This window comes from Betta splendens, chromosome 14 (assembly GCF_900634795.4).
Source record: "Betta splendens chromosome 14, fBetSpl5.4, whole genome shotgun sequence".
In the NCBI taxonomy this organism is placed as follows: Eukaryota; Metazoa; Chordata; class Actinopteri; order Anabantiformes; family Osphronemidae; genus Betta; species Betta splendens.
In genome coordinates, this window is record NC_040894.2 from 3366357 (window position 1) to 3391834 (window position 25478).

The window sequence follows — 25478 nt, forward strand, 5'->3', positions numbered from 1 at the left end:
AAGTGATTAAGCTGTGAAAGGATGATGATTCATTTTAACACGAACACGATGTTTGTTTGGTTTTTAACACATTTATCAAACGAAAAAAAGTTCGAGCTCTAATTCACAGAGGGAGGAAACTCTCCGTCTCCCTCCTGGGACGGCTTTGTTTTATTCGCCGCTGGGCGCAACTTTCCTGTCATTTGCATCTGAGGCACTCGACTGGGGCACGTCTGAGTTACAAGCGTTTCTCAAAGGCACCTCAGCAGTGGGGGAGGGAATCACTCATGCGCTTCCACCCTCTGGTTGTTTTCTCAGCCGACAAAAACATCAGTCGGAGCCATCATACACTATATAATCTCTGTCTCACCTGGAGGTTGCACACATGCATCTCCATCGCTGGACGCTCCATAAATTGCAAGGTCACAAGCTCTGGAAGTGGGAATCTGCTATTACCAGGCGATATTTCCAGTCCGTGCGCTGGCTTTCACCGTTACTTCACACACTCATGGATCATCAGATGAGGGAGCGCTTTGACAGGCAGCAGCGCATCTGGAGAGGCCACAACGCACACAAGCAGCACGGATGAAGCATGAGCTGCAGTAGATTCACATGAATAAAACAGAGAGAGAAGTAGAGACAGGCAGACAGGTGGACAGACAGGAAGACAGACAGGCAGGCAGAGCATGAGACAGACAGACAGAAAGACAGACAGACAGACAGACAGAAAGACAGACATACAGACAGACAGACAGGCAGGCAGAGCATGGGACAGACAGACAGAAAGACAGACAGACAGACAGACAGACAGGCAGACAGAGCGTGAGACATAAAAACAGACAGACAGACAAAGCATGAGACAGAAAGACAGACAGATAGACAGACAGGCAGGAAGACAAACAGGCAGACAGACAAAGCATGAGACAGAAAGACAGACAGGAAGACAAACAGGCAGACAGACAAAGCACGAGACAGGCAGACAGACAGGCAGACAGAGCATGAGACATAAAAACAGACAGACAGGCAGGAAGACAGTAACTAAACTCAAACTACTACTGACGGTTCACCCTGGTCTTCAATGGCTGCTTAGAGGTTCCATATGTTTCTCCCTGTCTTATGGGAGAGAACCAGTGATCAGTGACCAGTGTTCCCATGGCATGCTGGGAAAAGAAAACGCCCCGCTTCTACCAGCTTGGTTTTGAAGGGAACCTGAAAGCACCTGAGAGGAAGTCGACAGACGCGACCTTGAGGTTTGCCTGAGAATGATTTTTCACAGCAGACGTTGAGGGTGGGGGCCTTTGAAGTTGTGATTGTTCTGGCAGAAACATGCTGGATGTCTTTTGTACATTATGATACCGGCGCTGACGGCTTGAGGACATGTCTGGTCCCTGATGGAATTCTCTACTGAATCCAATTTACGTGTGTCCCAGTGCTCTGGGTACAGTGGAAGAATCACGGACGATAGAGACCTTTTATTTTGGAGCATCTAGAGTTGAAATGCTCTGATGCGAGATCATTTAGGGCATAAATAAATAGTTATTGAAGTGGGATTTAAAAGCTCCATTAATACATTATTCAAACTGCTTATACTTGTGTGTGTGGGGCCGTGAAGGCGCTGGAGCCGATCCCAGTTGCCACTGGGTGAAGAATGAGGCGCAGCATGGACAGACTGACGTACAGACACAAACAGAAAAGAGTCACCAGTTAAATGAGAATTCCATGCAAACATGAGGACAACATCTGCAGAGAAAAGGCCCATCCACTCAGAATCTGGCAAATGCACCTTCATTACAAAACGCACACTTTGAATTATACCAGACTCAGCAAACATGATCTACAGTATCTGCCGTCCTAATGGAGCCAGGTCCCTCATTATTTATTTGGGTAGAGGGTCTGTTTCCCTCCCATTAATTCCGAGGACTGTTCTGACCTGCGGTTTTGTGTAATCAATTCCACGGCGCTCTGTGTGGAAAGCGAATGGAAAAGACATTGAGGGAAAGAGACAGACGTTGCATTGAGGGCGCGTTGGACAGTCCTGCAGGACGCGCGATGCTCCGTCCCAGAACGCACAGCTGCAATTAGCAGATTGTTAAAGTGGTACCAAGCTATTATGCCCCCAATACTTTCATTTCCATATATTTAATTCCCACTCTTTAAGTGGCCTCTGCAGCAGATTAGGGAGCGCATTGGATTCGCTGCGGAGCCTATTGCTTCAGCCGCTCTGTGTCATCAGAAAACACGCACGCTGTAATTACTGCACGCGTCCCAACCTCTGGACGCCGCGATTGTCCGATGTCTGCTGAACCAGGAGGTTCATTCAACTTATGAATTTCATGCGAACATGATTTGCATAAAAGCACAAAATTATACAAGTCGCGGCCGCCGATGGACAAACTCATTTGCATGTAAGTGCGTGATTGGATAAGCGCTGACCCTCCGTCTGACACCAGCCTGGATGATTACATTTGATGAATGTTAGCCCACAGTGCTACTCTGCACAGCCACCAAAATACATGATTGAGATACTTTAGGCAATTATCTCACCCTCTTGCCCCGAGAGCGCACTTAAGAGAGAGCCTACCTTTTAGTGACACTTGGTGAGTGGCAGTTAGGCCTGAAAAGAGTCTGTCTACCAGCGCCGTCACCTTGTCACTGCTGTGAAAGCAGCGCAGGGAACTCCAGCGCTTTCAAAGGCACCTTTTGTGAAATTGTGCATAACGACGATCCCCTTCCACTTGACTTTGCCTGCGTTGCATTATGTTTACTGCTAAATGCTACTTGTGCATAAACTACTGTAGTGTAGCTCCTCCTCTTGGCATGGATGCATTACCGCTACCGGAGTCAGTAATCATATAGATACACGATCGCTCTGGCTCTAGAAAGGAATGTAATTACTGCCAAGTTGCCAACAGACGTGTTGAAGGTATTTAGTAGCTAATTGCTCCTGAGAAATGGCCAGTGTTGATAAAAAAAAAGCTTCTCATTCGTTTGAAGAGCTCCAGTGGAAAAAATAGATAGATGCCATCAGCTTCATGACGTATGAACAGCTTGTTGTCTTCAAGTGACAGCGTCAGATGGAGGACTCACAGTAACATACACTGTCGCACACCCTGAGCAGCACCTGTCCCACAACGTGAGCGTGCAAACATGGTTCAAAGAAATAAACAGGCTCTCAAGCCCAAAGCAATGCACAACACAAAATGATGATGTCAAAAGGAATAATTATAGCAAGTATTTACTAAAAATAGTTAATGTAATAACGAGGAGGCTAATACTCAATCATGCTCCTGACAATGGCACAGAAAATGTAATTGCTTCAGAAATTTGGCATTGTATATAATAGAAAACTCTGGGTGAAAGCAATTTTACAGTCGCATGCTATTAATTAATTAGAGACTGTGCTCAACGATGGAGACGAAGACGGAGACACACAAAGGCGGGGAGCGTTTCTTGAAACAAAAATGCCACTGATAGCCCGTGTGACTGGAGGGCGGCTCCTCTCAGAAAGCAGCCGCCGCCCTATAATCAGCAACCTTCATTTATCCAGGAAATTAATCTCAATGTTCTTCCCCAAGCATGGTCTTTACAGCAACACACTTTATATTCATATCAGCCCCTCAGGGACTTTTCCAGAACAACAACTTTCCACTGAGCAGCTAAAACAGAGCAATTGGAGACCGCACCGTGCTCGAGGGCATCACGAGTGTAAGCACACATCGAACATTCAGGCTACACTTTCAGGAAAAACAAATTCAAATCAGTGGTTTTTATCATGATCAAAGAGCGACAATGACCTACTAAAAATTACATGTCTTATTATAAAACCATCACTGTTTCTAGGACCTACACCTATTTATGGCACACACAGATGTAAGAACCTGGGTCTTAGAGGTTTTGAGACATATTTTGACTTGAAGCTAATCTTAAAAGTTAACTTAACTAAACATTAACTTATGTTGGTTTTTGCTGTGCTCCCTGAGACTGACCAACTGATCAAACGACTATCAATAGTCATTGAATCCAAGGAAATCAGCCGTTTAGGGTGATGCTCTATGAATTGTTTTGTTATAGCGTCTCTACATTTTTGCTGTGTTGAACCAGAACGTGCTCGAACCCACCACTGCTGGGCTCACACTGCTCTAACACACAGCTGGACCCCTAATTAAACTTTAAGACTCTTCTCTTTGAATATCATTCATTAAAAATGGCCACTTTTTGCCGTTTTAAGGCTGTGTTATTGGTGCAGTGATGTCATGACATCTGTGACATCAGGCTGGAATAATGTTTATTAAAACGAATACACTACATGCAGTTCTCATTTAAAAATGACAAGTGTGGAATTGGGACGCAGCTACTTTGGCTTTTTATGTCTCTCTCCGTGGTGTTGAAATATTCACAAAGTCTCTGTGGTGCTGAAACATTCAGCTGCAGTCTTCCTTTACGCTGTCTAAACATTCATAGCCTGCCTTTCTTTCTGTGCCTCGGTTCATCAGAATGTGCACACGCTTGGGTTTAGGACACATACACACGAGCTGTATACTACACACCCCAACGTTAATAAGAGGATGTTTCAGATCAACAATACAATTAAACAGTGAATTTCTCTGCATTTGCATTACAGAATAAAAACCAATTTCTTTGCCAGGGTTTGCGATTCCCACCCACCCACACACCATTAGGCAAGTTTGCCTTCTCTCTTCAAACATTTCTTCCTCTGTTTGGGGTCTTTGGAAAGAACTGAAGTTTTCCCTCAGAGTCTAGCGCACATCAAAGCAGTCAGGTTACACAGAGAAAGAAGTGAGAGGGCGCAAAGGAAGAGGTGAAAAGAAATAAGGGAGAGACAGAGAATGCACTGCAAATCTCCCCAGTTGGATGCATTTCTGCTTCCACATTCCCTCACATGCGAGCAAACGGCACACCGCCTCTTCAACAGCCTCGTCCTCCTCCTCACAATCCACTCCTACACACATGCTCACATTGCGTTTTCTATAGGTGTGAAAACAGTCATTGACAAAATGCATTTGCCAGCGCCGCACGTTTACCACAACCAACTGCTGGACCACTTCCCCCAAACTGAACTTGGCCCATAGACAGAACGATGGATAGAATCGGTCTGTCAGGTCCAATCAATACAGTCTGTTCAAGTGGCTGTAGAGAAGCAGAGCAGTGCATCTCTCTGTCGGTGGTGGTGTGAATAGAAAGGAGGACAGACCTGGGAGGCAACTCTGAGTCCAACTGTTGTAAGTGATTCATAGCTAATGCCCTGATCCCAGTAACGACAATCAAATAAGCTGCTTCTTCTGTTGACTTCCCTCCTTTCTGGTTTTTGCTCCCCATGCATCCACACCCCTACGTCTTTTCAGTTCACGCTCCATCTTTTATCCATGTGTCAAACCTTCCCAACGTTTCCACATCACCCTCGCCTCCAACCCCCTTTTACCCCATCGCCCTCTTTGTTTCGCTCTCTTTGCCCATCTTCCCCTCTGCGCCTTCCCCTCATTATCCTTTCTCTTCTCCATCACCCATGACGCTCAAGTTCAGCCCACTGCGCTAATTTGCCCTGACAGCGAATTGTGACGAAAATAATTCCCAATGCTTAGGCGCCTGTCCTGGGCTGGGGGTTCAGATGGATGGGACGTGATGGGAAGGGTCGGCAGCCTGCAATTTGTGAGGCTGGGAAAGTAGGAAAATAGCTACATGACGGCAGATACGGAAATATACGAGACTGTACGTGAGCCGAGTCAGCTCCTCCCAGCGTTATATGAAATGCACAAACAGTCAACAGCTGGTGTTGGCTGCTTTAACTCACTCTCATTCAGCCACATGTAAGAATAAACCTAAGCAGGGTTTCTTTTTGTAATATTAATAACACAGAGGGATTCATAAATTGAAATCAGTGTCTCAGCAGCTTTTGACTGCACATTAAAAACAATGTATCAGGCTTTTATCGCTTTCTTTGCACAACCGTTACAAATATGCTGAACTCCTTTGATTCATCTGCTAATCTCCCCCACAGCATCTCACACACTATGGTTTCTGGGGTGTTGTTACTGCTGTCTGTCTGTCACAGATCCAACTGTACTTGGACGCTGGATGCCGCATGCGTCTGGTCGCAGCCAAGACAGCTTCTGGGCCAAAAGTCTAATTCCTACACATTCAAAAGCAATCTGATTAAAGCTCTAAATTGCTTTTCCGCTCAACATCTCAACGCTCTAACAGTTTGTGACTCGCTCAACGCGCTATCGCTCTCCCTTTCACCATCTCTCTGCCGCTCCGTATCGGACTCACCCGCCTTCTATCTTTATAATTACATCTAACCTTTCTATTCTCCCCTCTTTCTTTGCCCCCTCGCTCTCACACAACCATAGCACCTCTAATCCTGCTGTCCATTTTATTTTAGACTATATCAAGTCATCGCATTCTCACAGGCTTTTTCCCTTCATTGCAGTTTTATTGTTTCCTTCTCCTAGTTGTCTGTATCACAGCACCCGTCAGACCGGACCGACGTCAGGGTGTTCTCCATTCCTTCCCACACTCACCCCATTAGCCCATTAGATGCTGCAGAAAGATGTACATTACCCTGGTCTCCAGGGGCAGCCTATCACATTCACTACAGCCAGGAAGCCTTGGAGAATGGCATGCACTCAAGTCAAGGGGCATGCCTTGTTAGGTGTGTCTCAAGCTTGAACGATTAGCAATTACAGCGTCTGGCTAAACTTCCTGGGACTTGGAGTCAGCAATCATGTCCAAGCAGATCTCACAATGAAGCTGCTTCTCGCCCTCAGGGTGACTAAGCGCTTGGTGGTGGCTGTTACCATTTTTAACGTGAATATAAAGCCCAACACCTACATTATGTGATGTTCATGCTTATAAAATGCATGCGGTGCAGAAACTGACCCTGCTGCACTGACTGCATGCTAAACCACTGAACAGCATCTGGTGCCCAGCTTGGATTGTATTCATTTACATGCACAACATTCCTGCTATTTCGTAATCGTGATTTGTGAAGTATTCCTGCCTCACCGAGCAATGTGTCCAGAGTAACAAACGAGGGCGTGGTAGAGCGGTCGAAGTGATATGAATTATTGAGCGAATCACATCCTTTTAGGAACGGTTATGTGGGGTAAGGTGGGGAGATTCTCCTCCTCCAGCAAGGTCAGAATTCAAGAGAAGCTTCGTGTGTGGGCCTTTTTTTTTTTAAACATAATCCCCGGAAGAAGCTCTTTGCACCAGCCTGTGTCATGGCAGAAGCAAGGTTGTGAAAACTGCTTGACAGCTTTCACAACCTTGTGAATAATGTGTAGAAAACGACTTGGATTTGGTTCTTAAGGAACCCCAGCCTGAGCGAATCCATTTAGAGAAGCATTTTAAATGACGGTGAATCACAGATTCACTCGCGGAGCAGGTAAAACACTCCCCATCTCCACTGCAGCCACAGCCTCGTCCACCCTGGTCAGCTATAAGCAAACCTCAAACACCTGTTCCTCCATATACCTTCATGACCTGAAGCTCCCTGTGGCCCCTGGCACCCGTCAGCTCTCTGACCTGTTACCAGGCAGCAGCAAAGTGATGGATTTGTTTTCATCAGACCCTGTGACCCCCCACCCCCCTTTTTCTTTGACCAAGCACTGGCTACACTACCCAGATTGCGAATAACATTTAGTCCACCCCACCCCCCATCTCTACAAGGGCCAAGGATGACCTTTAAACTCCCAATCGTCGCTGGCATTTTTAGTCTGCTGATACAACAAATATATAGGCAGAGATGAAGGGAGGCTAGAAATGAAGCGAGGAGAGGGAGGTAATTGCTGAGGCAAAGGTGTGCAGGGCATGGCTCTGGCCTGCCCATTGATCACTGTCAGCAGTTTGTGCAACCAATTGTCACACAGCTGAGCTTGAACAGCAAGACAGATACTAGAAACCACTTTGCATTAAGTGACTTTTCACGTCATGAAATCAAGAGCTTTATTTTTTCTGGCCTGTTTTCAAACGACAGAAGGAATCTTATGCTTATTTCTTGTGCTTTTAATAATTAAATGTCCATTTACTTGCTGTGGACTGTATGAATAATGAATCCGTGTGGTCGCTGAACACAGGCCTCCTTTGTTTCCGCTCTCCCGTTGTTTGTCGCGCGGCCTCGGCGAATTCGCTGGAGACGGAACTTTTCGCAGCTGCAGATGGAGCGGTGGACGGCGTACAGTTACTAATGGATGGGCTGCACAGGAAAATGTCCAGCAGCACTGAAACAGTGGCTGTGATCATTCCTCTGATCTGGCTGGTTACTTAGGGGAGAGCGCGGCAGAATGTCAGATCCAAATTTGTTTACTTGCTGCAGTTCAGCGCAGTTCGACTCAGCCTGTGAGAACAGTTGTATAATGTTATGTCTGCTGCTCTGTGGCGAAGGCTTTCAAACCCGTCTGGGCTCGGACGCGGAGCCTGCCAATTATTACCATGAAATCTGTGAGGTACATTGTGTAGGTGTGCAGCTCTGGCCTCAAACATCTCCAACAAAGTGACAATGCTAATTTTACACTGTGTAACAGCTAATGGGGAGAACTGAGCGACGGCCGTACAGTGAATGCACCACTTACATGAAAAGCTATCTGCTCAGAGTCGAGCTGCTCCCCAGTCTTTTCTCCTGCTAATGGCCAGCATGCAAACCTGGCCCCTGCAGCAGCACAAGATTTGTGCATCATCACGACAAGCCCTTAGACCCTCGCAATTGTTCTGCCATTACTTGATCCGTCCCATTGTCTTATCCCATCAATCTCCGCTGCCTCTCGCTGTGTTTCATGCTTGTGTTTACTTGATCTATGTTTCAGAGCCACTCGACGACAAGTCCTCATCTCCTTCACGCTTTATTGGGCGAGGCAAGTCATCGCAAGGATGTCCTAAACAAATGTTAGAGGGGGCTGTGTGGGCGCACGCTCCTCCAGTCCACTCCCTCTGGGTTTCCTCATACAGCAAAATACCAACGCTAGAAATGTCAGACACACCCGCCGCTCCCTCTCCTCCTCCCTCCGTGCATCTGTCTGCTTCTCCCTGCAGAGGCACGTCTTCCTCCGGCTCCCTCCCGCCGCCTGTGCGCCCGACTCGTTCCGGCCATCGATAAGCAGGCTCGTCATTGACGCGTGGTCAAAGTGTTCCTCGGTGGAGGCTTTGACAGCTGACAGGGTGGAAGGTGGGAGCCTCGATGCTAATGCACGACAAAAGAGTTGCTTTCCTCTTTGGAAAGGCAGGGAGGGGCGCGGGGGGGTAGTCGAGCCGAGGCGTCTGGTGGAACAAAGATGGAGAACTTCCGGTGTTGTTGTTTGTGCCTGCACATCTTTCAGCCACTCTTTGACCCATTTATGTCTGCTCATGCAGCGCTAGCGCTATGCAGCGGGCTCGCTCTTGTTTTAGGACTCCCGCATGCTAGGAGCAGCCAAACACAGGCCTGCGCACAAACACAAACATGCACAGGCAGCCGACTGCCTCCGTGCATCACACGCACAGATAATTACTATAACCAATCCAATTACCTCCTCTTCATACTGTAGTCAGTTTTCCCATTTCCTGTAATATTCTGAGAAAAGAAAGCCAATTACAAGGGAGCGCTGTTCAAATTACATAAACACTGATATCTAGCTTTGCTCTGGCAGCTGGTTGAATGAGGTTCTTGTTATGTTTAGCTGTTGTTTCTCGCTAATTGTATTCCCACAAAACAGGAAATTAAAAAGGTCAAGTGCTCCTGAAATAACCCCCAACGCTCTGCCTCCTCCAGCAGCGACTGGTAGCAAGGAACAACATGAGACAATAAGAGGAAAAGGAAAGAACACAGCAGTGACGAACCAGATCAAACACAACAAATGTGTGTGATTAGAACTGCAGGTTTACACACTAGTAAATGAAAGCCGGGCGGGGGAATCACAGGTTTGCTCCGTCTAATGCATCCAGTCAATGGCCTCACTCACATCATTATGATCAGCAATACCTGCCTCCCAGGAATCAATGTTCACGTTAAAGCCAGGTGAAAGAATGGCTCACTCCATTTTCTGAATGTTCACAGTATCGATCGGGGTCTTGAGCACTTTCTGATAAATGGCCGAAACCTGAACGCTTCACACATCCACCAAGCGGTGGTCCCGTCTGCACTGCATCCGAGGACGGGATAAAAATGAAGAGGCAGTGGCAGTAAATCTATTTTAATTAGGAAACAGCAACATTTCTTTGTTTTCTCAACTTTTCAAATTTTCTACTTCAGCGATGTTTATATTTATGATTTGATCAGCTGTCGAAACACACAGATTCATCAAATCTACCTTTGTGACTGTTGTGACTGTTTGTCATTTTATAGACCATTATTGTGGAAATTTGATGGTGTGAAAATAATTTCTCTGACACTAATGTAATGTATGATCCTCCTCTAAGTCCCATTTAACATCTAAATTCACAGCCTCCATTCGCTAATGGAGGAAGTGACAGAATCCTTTGCCCGTTTTCCTCAAGCTGTCTCCTACACAGACTGATGCAACGCTTTACCAACGCTTTGTCGGGGACCACCTGCAGCTCGGATCCTGATTCCCACAGGTTTGGCATTTGGTTCGGTTACTTGTCCAACTGGAGGTTTGGACACTCACTCCTGTTACCACACTCGATTTTTTGGAAAGTCGTGCTTTTAGCTATTTCCCTTTAACCTTTTCATTACTTGTTGGCTCTGACACAACCCTGAACTTGTATGAAAATCGAATGGGTGAATGTAAACTAACGCCAACACCTGTCAGCAGCTGTATGAAGCATTTACCACAGATGTAGCTTCCCTGCAGTAGTCACAGAAGTGCCTTGTGCTTCAGGCTGATGTGCTTTTGTGCTGTGGCCACTTTGATCATGTGCAGTGTCTGAGCCACAATATTAAACACGCTCTTTGAAAGTGACCACTAGCGTCATCCAGTGCCTCCGTGGGTGAAGAAAATGTGTGGAGGGACTGATGCACTAATACATCCAGTAATAATAACCATAAAAGAGTGTGGGCGTGCACGAGCGCAGGGGAGACGCGCACATGTCGCTGTACAGTAGCGGCTTCAATCCTGTTCAGTGGGGCTTGAATGGCGGAGATGACAGCGTGGTGAAGCACATGAACACACAGCACATCTAATGGAAAATACCTTGAGCGCTTTACACTCACGAGTCGCACCCACTGAAACGAACAGCGGGGACGGCGTGGTTAGAGTCTCTCCCTCCCTCGGCCTCATGCAGTAGATCTGGTCCTGAACGCCTCCTCCCCCTCTGTCTCAGGCCTCCGCGTGCTGTAGCTGCTGAGGCGAACCTTATTTGCATTCTTAATGAGAGCTCTTGGAAAGGCACTCTGCTGAAACAGCGCAGGCTGGGGCAATAAAAAATCCAGCACCTACTAACGCACGCACAGCCTTCCCCACTTAGAGAAGGACTCTGACTGAATACTGAGTTGCTGCGTTTGTAGTAACAGCATCAATAACCCACCGTTTGTAAGTCAGCGCAAAATCCATACAGACTTTTTAAAGGAACCTTTGCTGAGCGATTATCATTTTTTTGTCTTTAGAACGTAATTGTGTAACTATTTGAAATAACTGCAACGAGGGTCATTTAAAGCAACAGTAAGAACATCCTCCAATTACTGGACCGTAGTGTAGAGAGGTTCTTTAAAGGGCTTTTGTGGCACAGATTCAATGAACGGTATGGAGATGGGAGCGTCTGAAGGCTCCTGAGTGAGCGCCTCACTTCTAAGCAGCCAGAGAAGACCAATTATTTCTGCTTGACTGAAGCTGTGTAACATTCGTATTACCAAAGTGTGTCTGTGGAGATCTTCAGTCATCTAGACCATCAGAGGTTAGCAGACTGAGAAGCCACTTAGATGAGTAATGAAATGTTTTGACTCCAAAAGAAAATGACTCTGCGGCTTGAAGGTGTGGTCATTTAGCAGGAACTGCACCACAAGCCAGAAACCCAAAGATCGCAGGATGTTGTTTTAAAGAGTTTATTCATGAACGGATTTAAATGTAATCAGTATTTTGAACATATTTATTTTTTCACTTCATTTCCCAGAACTCATCCAGGTGGAAGAGAAGCCGTGGCCTCGGCCACCTGTAATAAATCAAAAGTCTGTGCCCTGAAACAGTTGACGAATTCTAATGAGCCAATGTGAGATAGAGATGATTTCCATTTATTGTTTGTATTGATGAAATGATTGTGTGCCTGAGAAGAACACTTCACTGTTTTCCAACTTTGTTAAGGAGCAATATGCCAGTAAGAGGAAAAGGGAATTGTCCTGCTGCAGTTTGTCTGTTTCTATTACCATGCATAATTTAGAGCGCGGGGCTATTTTAGGGGCATCGTGCAGGCAGGGAGAGAATCTGAGCACTAGACTAATGCTGGTAATGGCTGCAATTATATATATGGCTATATCCTCATTTGGCTCACGGAGCCTCTCCCTTCTCTATCACTTTCTCCGCGTTATGTCCTTTTATCTTCGACGCACTTAAAGCCACCGACAGCTTATCTTCGCCTCTTCCATTTCTCACTTCCTCCGCCTCGCTCCCGGTCACTTTCAGCCTCTGTGTCTCTGCAGACAGGTGAGAGGAGACGTGGCTACACTACACTGTCTCAGCTTTGGTCGCCCGCGTGCTGCAGAGTGGGTGACACCAATAAAACCGCTGCGCTGTCATCGGCCGTCACCTGTCAGCGTTTCACAGTCTCACTGCACCTGTACCCACTCCGCAGACTCAAACCGTCTCCAACTGTCACAGACGTCGCTGTTTTCAGCCTTTGTCCTACACTTGATGGGTTGTGTTTGTGGAAATGCACTCACTGGTCACCACTGAATGTATAAATACAGCAGCAATGCAAGGATTTGCTGAAACTGAGCTGGCCAGTAGCCACCAATGGGAAAGCTTCATCCCGGTTTCTACTGCACGTTTAAGGCTCATTGTACAATAGACTACAGTAAAGTTTCATTCTAACGGTTTTCAACGTTACAATATTCCTCTGGAGGAAAATGGTCGCTCGGTGCTGAAACTGCCCGGCTGTCGCACCGTTCCTCACGTGCTTTTCATATTTCTTTCGCTCTCCTTCACTGGGCATCACATGCTGCTCGGGATGACATGATTTATAGTGTTCCCTTTGAATAAATAATCCATCGCCGTGCAGAAGACTCAGGAGTAGGTCACAGGCGCACACGTACTAGAGTGATGGAGAAGAGAGGGAATGAGACACTCTACAAGAGCAGAGGAAGGGACGAAGGTTAAGATATTGCAGGAATAGGAGAGGGAGAGTTTATTAAAGTTGTTTGTTCAATATTGTCTGTCAGGATTTTACTATACTCCTTTAAAACCTCGTTTCATTTTCCCCTCACAGCCCATAAAACGCGAGGTTTTTACTGGCAACCGTCAGAGTTTTCTGGTTGATGATGTCATATGAGTGCCTGAGGTCAAAGGTCACTTAAGTGACGGGACAGCCACACTACACTGGCTCCTGCAGATGGAGGCCACTTACAGTACCTTTATTGATGCGAAGTATCCAGTGAAAGGTTGTGATTATGGGACAAAAAAAGGAAAACCTGCAGGAAATGCACCTTCATCTCTCTCTGAAGTGAGCACTTTGGAAACATCTTTGATGTTAAATTGAGGCCACGAACCCAACAGTAATTTACATTTCAAATAAAGCCAACATAATACCGAGCACATATGCAACATGTGGTCACGAGCACACAAGGCAATTAACAGATGACAGAAACAAATAAAGAATGTTACTCAAAGGGAAAATACTTTGATGCCAGAGCTTTGAATCTCATGCTAACATTATATTACTGCTATTAAAGTCATGTTTGGCTAATTTAGATTTTCCATTATTAAAATCAGTGTAATTTAGGTTTGCAACTGCTCAAAGAAATATAGACATGTACATTAGGATTTGGTGGAGAACTAAATCTATAGCTGTTTGGCGCTGAAGCTGTACAGTTTATGTAAGGCACGCTACAACAATGGGTCGACTCCCGTGTTCTCTGTCTTTGCTGCCAGTTCTTCTGGGAGTCCAGTGGAATTTGTTCAAGGTCTTATAATCTCTCATTACAGTGACGAAAGCTAGGATCAATCTCCTCGTCCCTGAGATCATTATCCAGTCATTGGGATTCTGCTGGTGCTTCTAGACAGACTATGGTGAACAGGTGTGTGTGGCTCAGATCGTTTCCTGAATCTTTGGTTGCATCATCAACACATTCGCAAAGTCATTTGGTCAAATCAGCGCCGTTCAAACGACTGTTGCCGGACTATTTTTGTGTGGCCGTTCGTCTTTGAAGAGCTGCTATTTGAAGGAACTGTTGTGTAACGCGCCGATTAACATGCAGCCCTGTTAACGGGAGTTTGGCAACAGTTGTTGCGGAGACGTAAGAGACAGACGCGACTTGGGAATTTGTGATTCAGGAAACATTGAAGCGCACATGACTCACTGATTCATGCCTCCTCCTGAAAAACACTATCGCACCGCGCACCGCCGTGTTTACAGTGAAACAGATTAAGGACGATTTCAGTTCCTGAGCGGTTTACCTGCTCCGTGCTCCACTGGAGCCGCTGTTGGAGCGAGGCGGTAATGCATCAGCGCGCACCAATGACATGTCCACGGAGAGCGTCAGCGCCAAGCGGAACCACCCACACGGACCGACGCCCCACGAAGCGCAGCACAAAGTCCGAGAACCAGAGTGAGGCCGCTGGGACGGAGCGCTGGGTTCTGGCTGCTCTCAGGGCCCTTCAGGAGAAGCCAGTGTTCTCTTTCATAGTCGTCCCACATGTTCTTCAGATGAGCACAAGAGTGAGGTAGAGTGCGTTGGAGTGTCCAACCCACAGCCCCCACACATGTACACATGGACACGCTCCCTCTGCACCTTCCCTCCATCCATCGCTGATTGTCGTAATCAAACGGGCCGCAGCCAAGTCGTACGAGAGGATAATGCTGTTTTCCACTTCTTCCACCAATGCTGGCTGGAATACTTCTATTTTATGCACAACCAGGTCACGCAGCAAACGAGGAAGCGGGTACCGGATAAACAAAAGACAAACACAAAAGCATCCTGCTGGCAAAAAAAAAAAAAAAAAAACGTGGGCGGCAGAGAAAATTAACACCAACCAGAAAGAAAAGGAAAAATGCAAAAATAATTAGGTCCTATTGTACGTCTATTTCTTTTATGCCGTCGCACAATGCATTCGGAAGAGAAAATATTCCTTCCTGGCACCAAGAGACAAGTGACACTAAGTCCACGCAGGTTAATCATCTGGCAGAGAGGCAGCGATAGGAAGTCAGAACTTCACAGCAGAAGGAGACCAAAGCTACGCTCAGACAGCAAACCTCACGGCTGACTCTTATAAAGCACAAGGAACCCACTAAAACCTAATCCACTCATTTGTTTCTCTCTCTCGACTCCTCTCCACCTGAATGCGAACCGTCGAAGGCGTGTTTCGCCGCACGCGGCTGCGACGGAGACGTTCGAGTATCACTAAGAGGAAGTGCGAAGAAAAAAAAGAGCAAAGCAGATGGCAACAACATGCTACATAAATAAAGATGAAACAAAGTGCAACAATGGATGCAGCAGCAGATGGAACGCGCTCACGGCGTGCGACGTCTTATAGACACGCGGAACACGCTTCACAATCCTCAAACAAACACACAACGAGGTGCGTCGACTTATGCTAATTAATGTTTAAGGAGCTAATTAACGTCTGCCAAACATCGACAACTCATAGCTAACAAAATTTAAGCCCTTATTACACTTTAACAACAGAGGCACTTGTGTTGGTATTAACATTAACAAATACATAAAGACGAAGAAGTAATAACTAGTAGCAACGTTTTTTTTTATTATTTACCTGTCAGTAACAGCCTCATTATATAAGAAAAGGTAAAGTTCTACAGTAACAGTTAGGTGATAATTTACAGTCTTTGACATAATCAACTCAATAAATTCATGTATTTATATAATTAATTGCTACATTACTCCTAACAGCTGATTAAACATAGAGTTCTAACATCCTACAGAACAGACTGATTTCAAGTTAGTTAGTTATGAGATGACAATAGAGCTGAAGAAAATAAATACACTAGCGTGTTATCAGATCCGTTGCGGAAAACAAGCAAACCAACAAACAAATGGAAACTGTCTTTTTAAGTCAGGACAGCTACAGCAGGTTGACTTAAGTCACACAGTGTTGAATTATCTGTTGCAGAACAAACACGCAGCCTTTTACTTGTGTGTGTTCTTGTGGATCCTGCTCAGGTTTGGTGGCTGGCGTTTTTCCCCCGCGTCCTTCACACAAAGTGGTGGTTGTCTGATCTTGTGAAATGATTATAGGAATCTGTGTGTTGGTGTGTGCAAACAAGGACAGAGAGGGGAGCTGAAGGGAGAGGCAGAGTGGATGGAGGCGCCGAGCGGCCCGAAAGCTGCGCAAGGGCCGGGAGGACGTGATGAGACGATGAATAGGAGGCAGATAATACAGCGGGGCAAGATGAATGAGAGAGAGCGCACAGATGAGCCAGAGCAAAACTGACAAAACAAAAAATAAAGTGGGACACGGAGGTGAAGGGACGGAGAGGAATGTGTGTGTGAGGCTGAGTGGAGGTGAGATTAGAGAGGCAATATCACACTGTCCATCAATGTCAAAGCGCTTGTGTCCTCTGTAAGCCATTTCATCCATCAGCGTGGAGGCCTGCTGATGTGCAGACAGCAGCGCTCGCCTGTTTACCTATTTTACATAGTGACACTCAAATCCCTTCCTCTAATACTGGGTCTACAGGTATTAGAAGCTTTGGAGGCTTCAGAAGTCACAGCACTGATGCCGTTACTGATTACAGACTGAAAACACTCCCAGAACCCAGAATGCAAACCTTTTGGAGCATAGCTGGAGAACAAGACATGTTACATATAGAATATGTAGGAAAAGCACAGATTGCTACTGTTTGACTTTGGTGGATGCAGCCGTCCTGTAATCCTGTGCAGGGTGGCACGAATGTGTCAAACCTGGCAACCGTCCTTTGTTCGCAAGCTTTTGCTGCTAGAGTCACTGCTCCCATCTGCAGTCCCACAAGAAACGGCTGTACAGACCTGCTTCTAATCATGTGCCACACAGTAAGTCACAGATCCCTTAAAAGGTAAAGTAGGGAGTCAGTTTCGAAGAATGCAAAACCCAGAAGGAAGGAACGGAGGCGAAATCAAAACGCCTCAGATCGTTAAAGAGCTTAGTGCAAACAACTGAGAGGAGTCTGCAGCCAGTGGACAGACACAGCGGCAGCTGACTCACACCCGCACTCCTCCAACCCCCAGGAGTCATGTGCTCACTCTATGTAAGAAATACCAGTAACCAGATTAAACGTTCCACTGGAACATCGGCCCATTATGTGATCCCCAAAATCGGAAAGCAGATAATAAGAGTCTGTGTGCAGACACATCAACACCAGTTCACAAACAATGAATGCGCTCTAGAAGCTCCAGACTCTCCTGGGACAAAAGACTCTGCAACATCCTCCTGACCCATGGGAAACGCACGGAAAGAATGGAAAGAACAGGAACATCAAATGTTGAGAACAAATTTAGATGTTTGAAGTGGAATGACGGCGCCTGTCGGCGGCCTAGCTCCTCATCCACCCAGCACAGTTTTGACAGGCTGATCAGAGCTCAATTAACAGGAGCTTTAGTGAATGAGTGAACAGCGCTTTTGTAGCACCGATGCTAATAACAAATGTGAAGCGCGTTTTCAGCGTGGGTGGGACCTGACGTAGCGTGGGTGGGACCTGACAGAGCTTGGGTGGGACCTGACGTAGTGCAGGCGTGGGTGGGACCTGACCTGACGTAGTATGGTCTCAACTGACGTAGCGTGGGTGGGACCTGACGTAGCGTGGGTGGGACCTGACATAGTGTGGTGGGACCTGACGTAGCGCAGAGGGACCTGACGTAGCGCGGGTGGGACCTGACGTAGTGTGGTGGGACCTAGCGTAGCGCGGCGTGGATGGGACCTGACGTAGCGTGGGTGGGACCTGACGTAGCGCAGAGGGACCTGACGTAGCGCGGGTGGGACCTGACGTAGCGCGGGTGGGACCTGACGTAGCGCGGATGGGACCTGACGTAGTGTGGTGGGACCTGACGTAGCGTGGTGGGACCTGACGTAGCGCGGGTGGGACCTGACGTAGTGTGGTGGGACCTGACGTAGCGCGGCGTGGGTGGGACCTGACGTAGCGAGGGTGGGACCTGACGTAGCGCGGGTGGGACCTGACGTAGCGTGGTGGGACCTGACGTAGCGTGGTGGGACCTGACGTAGCGAGGGTGGGACCTGACGTAGTGTGGTGGGACCTGACGTAGTGTGGTGGGACCTAGCGTAGCGCGGCGTGGATGGGACCTGACGTAGCGTGGGTGGGACCTGACGTAGCGCAGAGGGACCTGACGTAGCGCGGGTGGGACCTGACGTAGTGTGGTGGGACCTGACGTAGTGTGGGTGGGACCTGACGTAGTGTGGTGGGACCTGACGTAGCGCGGGTGGGACCTGACGTAGCGTGGTGGGACCTGACGTAGCGTGGTGGGACCTGACGTAGCGAGGGTGGGACCTGACGTAGCGTGGTGGGACCTGACGTAGCGTAGGTGGGACCTGACGTAGCGCGGCGTAGGTGGGACCTGACGTAGCGAGGGTGGGACCTGACGTAGCGAGGGTGGGACCTGACGTAGCGTGGCGTGGATGGGACCTGACGTAGCGTGGGTGGGACCTGACGTAGCGCAGAGGGACCTGACGTAGCGCGGGTGGGACCTGACGTAGTGTGGTGGGACCTGACGTAGTGTGGGTGGGACCTGACGTAGTGTGGTGGGACCTGACGTAGCGTGGTGGGACCTGACGTAGCGTGGTGGGACCTGACGTAGCGCAGAGGGACCTGACGTAGCGCGGGTGGGACCTGACGTAGTGTGGTGGGACCTGACGTAGTGTGGGTGGGACCTGACGTAGTGTGGTGGGACCTGACGTAGCGCGGGTGGGACCTGACGTAGCGTGGTGGGACCTGACGTAGCGTGGTGGAACCTGACGTAGCGAGGGTGGGACCTGACGTAGCGTAGGTGGGACCTGACGTAGCGCGGCGTAGGTGGGACCTGACGTAGCGAGGGTGGGACCTGACGTAGCGTAGGTGGGACCTGACGTAGCGCGGCGTAGGTGGGACCTGACGTAGCGCGGCGTAGGTGGGACCTGACGTAGCGAGGGGGGGACCTGACGTAGCGTGGTGGGACCTGACGTAGCGCGGCGTAGGTGGGACCTGACGTGGCGTGGGTGGGACCTGACTTAGCGAGGGTGGGACCTGACGTAGCGCTGCGTGGGTGGGACCTGACGTAGCGCTGCGTGGGTGGGACCTGACGTAGCGCGGCGTGGGTGGGACCTGACGTAGCGCGGCGTGGGTGGGACCTGACGTAGCGCTGCGTGGGTGGGACCTGGGCGGTCGCTGTGCTCTAACCTTCATACAGCGCCGGCCGTGGTGACATCCGCCCCCGTGCTCCACACGTGCTCCTTCTGTCCGAGCCCGACAGGGTTTAACGAAGGGTGGAGGAAGGCGCCACTTCCTCTGAGGCCGTTTTTCTCGCCGTCTGTTAATTGGTCTGGAAACCGGCGAGTGCTTTTCAGGAGTATTCACAGATTACGAGGCCGCCGCTCCGACAACGTCCTGATTAACAGACGCGATCGAGCAGCCGCTTCAGCCTGCTCTGAACGGAGCAGCTTCGTCGTCTGCAGAGATCTCACCGGCGGTTGGACTGAACTCTGCTGAGGAAGTGATACACGACGCTCACATTCCAGCCCTGAGACTCCTGTTTATTTTGCTGCTTTTAAAATGAGGGAGCCTTTTTTCCACCCCTGGCTGTTTGTTTCCCCAGCAGATGGAGAACAATCTGTAATGAATGGCTGATGCCGCTTCATACCAGGAGACTGACAAAATCTCATGTTTAGTAAATAGGGAGCAGAACAACTAAATTGTTTATTGTTCCCAGGCTGAGGAGCTGCACGCCGTCCACTTCTCCCCTCTGACATTTAAATGATGCGATTCTACAATGTAATTTAAACACAGGTCGTTTTATGGCGAAAACAAATAATATTGGCGTCACAACACGTCAGATGTTTTGACTTTGACAGATATTGACAGCACCATGAAAAATATTTTATAAACTTTATGAATTCTCCCCTGATCTCACTTTTCTCCGTGTGAACTTTGATGGGCTTTTTCATTTTCTACCAAACGAGAGAACATCCATCATCACCTTCTTCTTATTTTAAGGTTCGTGTTTGTTTGTTTACTGGTATTTGGTCGACCATAACAGAGCTTTATGAAGTTCTGCCAAGAAATCACTGATTGTCACCATTTTCTGGCACCAGCAGAATAATCTGGTGTGACCATTCGCTGCAGGCTTCAAACACCATTTTCAACCCTACATAATTCTCCCCGGGGAATTTATTCATTTTCTGCTCCGTATGCATGCGCATATTCCAGAAACCCAGACGTGACAATGGTCGAGGGAGTGCGGTCTATTCACAGAGGCTGCAATGACGGCACCTTTATTCAAACAGTGAGCGTAAAATGTCAGACTGCAAAGAAAAAGCGACCAACGCTGAATGTTTACTCAGTGCAGAGCAGCGCTGAATGCTTTATGTGCTTTCAGATGAATGGAGCTAAGCTGATGTTGATGATGATGGCGACGGTTATGATGATGCTAATTTGCTTGTGATGAGCAACTCTAAAAACCAGCACAGACATATTATTACTTTTCATCCTCACTTGCAAAAAAAATCATGAAATTCCGTGCGTTTTGCTTGTAATGTCCTATTCTGTCCATTTTCTCAGCAGGTTCCCTCCATTTATTGCTGTCATTAAAGTCCATTATAATAACTTTTAGTGAAGTAGGCTGCAATATGTCATGTAGGGACAGACAGTGAATGATGCAGCTCGAGGGCATCGTGGACTTAAATTGGTGGCACTGATTGAGAAACATTGATTTTTTTTCCTAAGCTGATGAAGAATGGAGGCACATGGTGAAGTTTACTCACTCTGCATGACAAAATATGAAAAGGAGATGGAGAAAAGAACAATGAGGCCGCAATAAAGACAAATTAAAGGACTGTTTATTTCAGTGCCGCGTTGAGATTAAATGTCAGTTGCCTTGGATACGGCGAATTTAGACAGAGAGGGTGACAGAGAGAAGCAAACGGGCTGAGAGAAATAGAGAGGACAGAACAGCAGGACACATCGTTTAGCATTGTGCCTTTTATCGATTCCACCCTGTCATCGCTCAGGTAACGGCCGAGGCTACCTACCAATTAGAAGATTAGGGAGGCGGTGTATCTCACACCGACAGCAGCTACGCGGAGGAGCGCTGCGCGTGGCTTCCAGGCCGCCAGGAGCCGCACACAATCCAATCCAATGTGACAAGCGACATACGCTTAGCAGAGCGAGACGGGACACGGGGGGGGGGGGGGGGGGGGGGTGTCCTGCTCGGCCACAGGTGTCGCCAAAGGCGGCGGATGGCTGCTCCGCTTTGTGCTGGAATCCTAATGCACAATGTGACAAATGCTCCATATTAAGTAACATTAAGTGTTACAGCCTAATGAGGCTCTATAGGTCAGAGTTGATGGTGCAGGTCATTACGGCTTTGTTTGAAGTGGAGCACTTTTAATTGACGCACAGAAAATCTGCTTCGCTCGTCCGCCTCCCTCCGAGTTCGTTCCAGTTTGACGTCTCGTAAATGCGTTTGCTCCTGGAGGGGAGGAACGCAGCCCCCCCCCCCCCCGCGCCATCTGGCCTCATTATGACATCTCCTGCCTCCGCTGAATGTACTGTAGGTACAGTAGGACGCCAATCAGGCAGCAGTCACCAACAAGACACAGTCTGAACACAGTCAAGCAGAGCTTAGTGCTGAAGCTGGACGCACAGGTGGTGGAAGTACTGTACGTACAGTATCCGTTGGATCTGACAATTAAAAAAGCATAAGTCAACCGTTTTGATGGATGTGTGAGGCGGCGGCACCATATGGACCCGTCAGATCTGCAGGAGAGCGCGTTTGCACGCGAGCGACGCCCAGCTGTGTGAAGAGATGAGCGGCTTAACGACACTCGGCGTCAGACGAGACGCTCTGAAAGTGCCGCCGCCAACGACCCGACCCGCGGGCGCCAACGCACGGGAAAACACTCCATTCACTGGCACAAACACGGCAAAGGCCGAACCTCCAAACTGTGGTTTTGGCCACAAAGATCTCGGTGACGTCGCGTCTTCCTTTTCCATCAGAGGCGTTCATGGGGTGCACGTGAGGGCGTTTACGACCTCACGTCTGTGTGTCTGATAGCTCTGCCCCACTTCCTCCATCTACACATCATGCATGTCCCTAATGAGGCCCCTGGGAAGCTGTCCACTGCGCTGGTTCTCCAGAACTCCTCTTGTTCCAAGTCGATTTCAAAGCTGCTGCCTTCAAGGCTGCGCGTTCTTTGAAGTGCTACAGTCGCCACGCAGCTCCGTCATTGTCCTCACTGACGGCTTTGGCCTAGTGGACACTGCTCCTCTTTGATGCAAGTGTTGCACAGGCCTTTGTTTACAGACGGCTAACGCAAACCTCCTGCTCACAGCAGCACACGTGGACTTAGCTCCGTTTCTATGAGCGAAGAGACACAAGAAAACACAGCGGCCGCAGAGAGAGAAAAAGCACGTCACCAGAAACGACAAGATGCTGGTGAAAAGGCAGCACAATGGATGATGTCAGCGAAGTGGGACGGATGAGCTGGAATACTGATGAGAGAATTTAAAAGAGAGGGGGGGGGGGGGGGGGGGGGGGGGGGGGGGAGTGAGAATCAACATGTAGAACTTTATAGTAGGTTATGGTAAAGATGCCACAGCCCCTCAGGGAAGATCCTCCTCCTTTGGTTCACTACGCCTTGTCTTGCACATCCTGTTCTGTTTTCTTTAAATCTTCCCTGCTGGGAATACTCCAGGTGAAATGGGACAACTGCGACGAGCCATTTAGCGCCGGTGCTGCAGGCCGGGGCACTTAACATGGAGTAGATGCATGAAGTGGAGTGGAAAGAGAGAGAAGCAGTTCTCAAGTTCATGTAGTGTTTTGTTTCTGCACAGGTCACGGGGACGAGACGTTAAACTCTCATAAGCATGCGCTCTCACAGCCACATGCACTGAATGCATGGAAGGTGGAACTCCACGAACGCGAGGGGTTCAAAAGCCTGGCTAATGGAAAACGATCCTTTCTGGCCTCAGCCCAAATCGCTCCAGAGCTCATCACATCTGTTTCCTCTCAATAAAGAACAACAATCCGGGACCATGTGGCCGCCTGCATTAAAAGAGTAAAACAGATGAAGTAAAAAGAGAGCATGATGGAATCAGAGATAAAGAAGCCAAGTACAGAGAGTCCTGCCAGGACGTGTGAGGATTTAGCACCATGATAAGGTTGTATTGATTCAGTCTGTGCACCTTTCTTAGCCAACAACAGCCTTTCTTAATCTTTTGATTCCTCTACTTCTCAGTCAATCCTGTCATCGTTCCAAGTATTCATGGTGGACATCCGCCTTGATCCTGCCTCTATCCAGCATCACGCTGGATCAGACGTGTGGTGAAAGTGTCTTTGGAGCTAATATTCAGAAGCCAGGTTTAATGTTAGCATTTAGTTAATAAACACAGGTTTATAGCTAAATACTAGCAGTTGGTGTTAGTGGAGCCTCACAATTCTACACTAGCAACCCCTCTGCTACATTTGGAGCTGCTGAGGTTGGAATACACTCATTACGATGGACACAAAACGTCCTGCGACTTCTTTCCCGCTGCATCCGTCGACAGAGCAAACTACTGACAATCCATTATCAATTCACAATAGGAGCCGGAGCTAGAAGGGGCACTTAGACTTACTAAAAAAAGAACAAGTGAGTGACAGAGAACAATGAGAACATAAGAGAGGACAAAAATAGAAATGAGAGACGGAGCGAGGGATGGGTCTATAAAGGCACTCTATTATGTTGGCAGAAAGGGGTAAGAGGGGTCAGATGACTGAGAAAAGGCTGAGAATGAATGGGACTGAAACGTAGATCCGACCCACTACGAAGATTATCAGTTGATGATGACCAAAACAATTAATAAGTTTTCATTTAAAAGATAATGAAACGAAACCATTTATCCTGAACTCAGCAAAGGCTGAGTTTGATATTCAACCTTCCAATCGCTCATCTACTTTACATGAGCCAAGTGAATGTGCAGTGAGTCCGTCAGCGTTGAGCCTCATCACAAGCTTCAGCTGAGCTGTTGGTGGAGCTTTGACCGCCGCTGTCCTCAGACCGAGACCTTCAGCACACAGCCTTACGAAGGCTTTAGGCCTAAGACCGCGGCGCTGGGTTGAAACTGCTGGGTTGCTCTCGTGTGGATGGGAGGAAGTTCCTCCCCAAATGAGGCGAGTGAAGTTTCTCTGCGTCTGGTTCACAGCCGCTGGTGAAACGGCGCCATGAGATTGACAGCTTAGTTGCTTCTTCTTGTCCGATGTGGTGAAGTGGGAGCTGAAGTGTAAAGCAAAGCTTTAGATTTTTCCAGTGGAGCGAGGATCCGACCTGCACCCGTGATCATGGGATGCTGGTGCTCATCAAATAAAAGCCCTTGGGAAAACGAATGGCTACATTTTCCCATGAGATGCGATGCTGCTGCTCCTTCGCTGCTAGAACTTGAGTGTGTGCATGTGTGTGTGTGTGGGGGGATTACACATCCTATCACATCTGGGAACACCTCGGAATCTCCCAAGAAAGACCGAAAAATATTAAGAAACTTGATTGACGACACCGAGTGTAACAAATGGATAATGAATGGACGCGGGCGACAAAGAGCTGGAGATCGTGACGAGCGAGAGCTCTGCTGGGCAGCGATAATGCTGTTTGCTGATTACAGCCTGTTTGTTTGTGCTGACATCATCTACGGGAAATTCATCCGCAGACACAGATTACTTCTGTTCATCAGGAGTCAGCCGCGCTTTTATTACCACAGACACAATTTACATAAAACTGTTGAGTTTAGGCTTCTTTGCATATCACACGTGAAGACACTTCAGGAGTCGCTGCTTTGATTCTCCATTATTAAAACATTATGCAAATGTTTTGACTGTAGCTACAGTACATAACACACACACACACACATGCGGCTAATGTCTAAATATGTTCAGATTGTACGATTGCAGAAATTCTCCTTTCCAACATTTTCCATCAATGTAACCAGGCTAATTATGTAGACCTGCTAAATATACTGTAAGCAGTAACAATATGAGCTGAGTTTCTCTAAGAGGAAGTTTTCATTGTGGCGACATTAGTCCTCTCTATTACAAATCTCTCATGTTCAGCTGAGAAGAGTGGGGTGTTGTTCTATAATTTTCTTATGCTGCAGTGAAACTCCATCCATTTTGTTCTACTCATTTGGCTGCTTCAGTTCTGCTCCTCCCTTTGCTACCAACAGCTTCTTAT

The 25478-nt window shown here is 47.9% G+C and overlaps 1 protein-coding gene and 1 long non-coding RNA gene across 4 annotated transcripts in view; one reads left to right on the forward strand and one right to left on the reverse strand.

The window, feature by feature from the left end:
* The window catches only part of kctd16b (potassium channel tetramerization domain containing 16b), a 48441-nt gene that overhangs the window by 11446 nt on the left and 11517 nt on the right, over positions 1-25478 (forward strand). The window lies entirely within an intron of this gene.
* The window catches only part of LOC121202752 (uncharacterized), a 71802-nt gene that overhangs the window by 4567 nt on the left and 41757 nt on the right, over positions 1-25478 (reverse strand). The window contains exon 5 of one of the 3 annotated variants that reach the window (XR_008696638.1): positions 350-531. The exons of the other annotated variants lie outside the window; for them this stretch is intronic. This is a non-coding gene — a long non-coding RNA (uncharacterized LOC121202752). The remainder of the gene's footprint in view (positions 1-349; positions 532-25478) is intronic. 3 annotated transcript variants of the gene reach the window in all.